Here is a 4808-nt window from a genome sequence, read left to right as displayed (position 1 = left end):
GTAATATATTAGCAGTCTTTAGCAAAATAAACAGTACCAATACAAAAATATTAATCCTAAAATCTAAATTGAATTTATACTGTATCTCTTTGACACCTGTGTGTCATAATATACATGTTGGGAAATGTAAGATGTTTCAGCCTTGTTTAAGGACAAGGATTAAAATAATACATAGTTTCACCACATCATGAAATGTAAAATATAAAAACACCAAAAGACCATATTATACTATAGTCCTCTCTTTTTAACTCAGTGTTGACAAGACAGGGCTATGCACCTCCTACCCACCATAGTCCTGGATTTGAAAAAGTGGGTTTACAAATTGGATTGTCAGACTTTACAGCGGGGCAGCACGGTGGCGCAGTGGGGAATGCTGCTGCCTTGCAGCTAGGAGACCCGGGTTCACTTCCCAGGTCCTCCCTGCATGGACTTTGCATGTTCTTCCCGTGCCTGCGTGGGTTTCCTCCCACAGTCCAAAGACATGCAGGTTAGGTGCATTGGCGATTCCAAATTGTGTTGGCTGGGATTGCCTCAGCAGACCCCCGTGACCCTGTGTTAGGATAATAGCGGGTTGGAGAATGACTGACTGACTGACAAAGCACACACAGTGCTTTGCAAAAGCACTCAACCCCCACGGTGTTTGTTCTGTTTTGTCACGTTATAATCTGGAATTAAAATGGATTTTCATTTAGATTTTATGTAACGGACTTAACAATGTAGTTCAAATTATTTAAGTGGAATGAAAATAAATTTTCTTGTATACATAAGTAAGTACAAACTGAAAAGTTGTGAGTGCATATGTACAGTGCATCCGGAAAGTATTCACAGCGCATCACTTTTTCCACCTTTTGTTATGTTACAGCTTTATTCCAAAATGGATTAAATTCATTCTACACACAACACCCCATAATGACAACGTGAAAAAAGTTTACTTGAGGTTTTTGCAAATTTATTAAAAATAAAAAAACTGAGAAAGCACATGTACATAAGTATTCACAGCCTTTGCTCAATACTTTGTCGATGCACCTTTGGCAGCAATTACAGCCTCAAGTCTTTTTGAATATGATGCCACAAGCTTGGCACACCTATCCTTAGCCAGTTTCGCCCATTCCTCTTTGCAGCACCTCTCAAGCTCCATCAGGTTGGATTGAAGTGTCGGTGAACAGCAATTTTAAGATCTCTCCAGAGATGTTCAATCGGATTCAAGTCTGGGCTCTGGCTGGGCCACTCAAGGACATTCACAGAGTTGTCCTGAAGCCACTCCTTTGATATCTTGGCTGTGTGCTTAGGGTCATTGTCCTGCTGAAAGATGAACCGTCGCCCCAGTCTGAGGTCAAGAGCGCTCTGGAGCAGGTTTTCATCCAGGATGTCTCTGTACATTGCTGCAGTCATCTTTCCCTTTATCCTGACTAGTCTCCCAGTCCCTTCCGCTGAAAAACATCCCCACAGCATGATGCTGCCACCACCATGCTTCACTGTAGGGATGGTATTGGCCTGGTGATGAGCGGTGCCTGGTTTCCTCCAAATGTGACGCCTGGCATTCACACCAAAGAGTTCAATCTTTGTCTCATCAGACCAGAGAATTTTCTTTCTCATGGTCTGAGAATCCTTCAGGTGCCTTTTGGCAAACTCCAGGCGGGCTGCCATGTGCCTTTTACTAAGGAGTGGCTTCCGTCTGGCCACTCTACCATACAGGCCTGATTGGTGGGGTGGATTGCTGCAGAGATGGTTGTCCTTCTGGAAGGTTCTCCTCTCTCCACAGAGGACCTCTGACAGAGTGACCATCGGGTTCTTGGTCACCTCCCTGACTAAGGCCCTTCTCCCCCGATCGCTGAGTTTAGATGGCCGGCCAGCTCTAGGAAGAGTCCTGATGGTTTCGAACCTCTTCCACTTACGGATGATGGAGGCCACTGTGCTCATTGGGACCCTCAAAGCAGCAGAAATTTTTCTGTAACCTTCCCCAGATTTGTGCCTCGAGACAATCCTGTCTCAGAGGTCTACAGACAATTTCTTTGACTTCATGCTTGGTTTGTGCTCTGACATGAACGGTCAACTGTGGGACCTTATATAGACAGGTGTGTGCCTTTCCAAATCATGTCCAATCAACTGAATTTACCACAGGTGGACTCCAATTAAGCTGCAGAAACATCTCAAGGATGATCAGGGGAAACAGGATGCACCTGAGCTCAATTTTGAGCTTCATGGCAAAGGCTGTGAATACTTATGTACATGTGATTTCTGTTTTTTCATTTTTAATAAATTTGCAAAAATCTCAAACTTTTTTCACGTTGTCATTATGGGGTGTTGTGTGTAGAATTCTGAGGAAAAAAATAATTTAATCAATTTTGGAATAAGGCTGTAACATAACAAAATGTGAAAAAAGTGATGCGCTGTGAATACTTTCCGGATGCACTGTATGTATCCCCTTTGCTATGAAAGCCCTAATAAGATATCGTCCAAACAATTAACTTCAAAAATCACACAGTTAATTAGGGTCCACTTGTGTGCAATTAAAGTGTCATATACAGTAGTGTCTGTATAAACAGACCTATTCTGAAAGGCCCCTGACTCTGCAACACCACTTAGCAAGCAACATGAAAACCAAGGAGCACTCCAAACAGGTTAGAGACAAAGTTGTGGAAAAGAATAGATCAGGGTTGGGATATAAAAAAATATTCCACACTTTGAATTTCCCAAGGAGCACCATTATAACAAATGGAAGGAATATGGCATTGCTACAAACCTGACGAGAAGGACACCCACTAACACTAACAAACAGGGCAAGAAGGGCATTAATCAGAGACGCAGCAAAGACTTCAAGGATAACACTGAAAAAGCTGCAGAGATCCACAGGGGAGATAGGAGTATCTGTCCACAGGAGTACTTTAAGCTGTACACTCCACAAAGTGGAGCTTTATGGAAGAGTGGCCAGAAAAGGTGAGAAAACAAGTTTTGAGTTTGTCCAACAGCATGTGGTGGACTCCACAAAAAGAAAAAAAAAATGGAGGCTCTGGTCAGATGAAACTAAAATTGAACTTTTTTGTCATCATTGGAAACACCACGTGTGGCGCAAACCCAACACTTCCCATCAACCCGAGAACACCATTCCCCACAGTGAAGCATGGGAACGTCTTTCATCAGCAGGGCCAAGCAAAACTGGTCATGAGTGAAGGAAGATGGATGGCACTAAATAGAAAAAAAACGTGTTTCACTCTGCCAGAGAAGGGGCAAAAATTTACCTTCCAGCAGGTCAATGACCCTAAACATTCTGCTAAAGTTGCACTAGAGTGATTTAAAGGGACACTTTTTAATGTTTTGGAATGGTTTACACAAAACCCAGACATCAATCCAATTGAAAATCTGTGGTATGACTTGAAGGCTGCTGTACACCAACGCAACCCATCTAACTTGGAAGAGATGGAGCCATTTTACCTTGAGGAAAGAAACACAAACATTCCCCAAGACACTTAGAGCTGGAATTACAGTAAAAGGAAGCTCTACAAAGTACAGGGTGGCCCAGATCTAATTATGCAACTGTTCGACTGACAACCGTCTCCCCATCATTTTGGAATACAGGGCAGGTGCTGCCATCTATCGGCAACAAAAAGAATTTTAAGTGAAATCTCTATGTGCAGGGCAGGTGCTGTGAATTCTCTATGTAATACACTTAAGTTATAGCGTAATGAAAATTGCATAATTAGATCTGGACCACCCTATATTGACTTTGGGTGTTGAATACCTATGCACACTCATGATTTCTGTTTTTTTTTATCTTATTATATATTAAATTCTGCACCTTCAAAGTGGTAGGCAGTTGTGTAAATCAAATAGTGCTAACCCTCCAAAATTCCATTTTAATTCTAGGTCATAATGTGACAAAACAGAATAAACACTGAGATGAAAACTTTCGCAAATCACTGTACATCTAATACAGAGTGTTTCCCAAACTTGGTCCAGGGGACCCCCTGTGGGTGCAGGTTTTTGTTCCAACCAGCTTCTGTTTTTGATTGGACTCCTGGGCTAATTAAGTGATGTGTTATTTCCCAAGTTCTGTGTTTTGGGAACAATATAGAAATTAGAAAACTAAGTTTGCTAAAAAAAAAAAAAAAAAATTAAAATGTGCCAAGCAGTTATTTAGGAATAATGTATTTTTTTCTTTTTAACAGTATTTTCATCTTGATTTTCATTCTACTTTTCTAGGTCTTCTAATTGTTTAATTAATCCATTATTTACTAATTAGTGGGTCTGACTCTAAAGTAGTTGCAGCCTTTGATTATTCAGTGCTGTTTGCCTGGGTGTCTGATCTGCTCATTTTAAATTGTCATTATTAAGATACAATGAAGGGGGAAAAACTGTACAGAGAAAGGGCAAAGTATAATGAAATCAACAAAAGAGAGTTAAGCATTTAAATCTATAGCAAAAGCAGAAATATTTCTAAATGTCTTATAAATGTAAAAATCATGCTGCTATGCTTTTCTGAATGTTGAATAAAAGAAAAAAAATACCAGCTAATTAAATGAGATCAGTGCTATCAGGCGTTGTCACTAATTAGGAATCTGGTTGGAACAAAAACCTGCAGCAACAGGGGGTCCCCAGGACCGCGTTTGGGAAACACTGAATATATACAGGTAGAGTTCAATGGTGTGTTTGTTCTTTATACATAGTAATGGTCCAATCTCAACAAAATTTTGAACACAAATCCCACTTGGTCAGAAAAGAGACAATGAATTACTTTGGAACCCCAAATTTTGCCCTGTGTATCTTTTTCTTTTAACTACAGTGAATTTAAAACAGTGCATTTTCTCAGA

This window comes from Erpetoichthys calabaricus, chromosome 7 (assembly GCF_900747795.2).
Source record: "Erpetoichthys calabaricus chromosome 7, fErpCal1.3, whole genome shotgun sequence".
NCBI classification, from domain to species: Eukaryota; Metazoa; Chordata; class Cladistia; order Polypteriformes; family Polypteridae; genus Erpetoichthys; species Erpetoichthys calabaricus.
Note: the sequence above shows the minus strand (reverse complement) of the source record.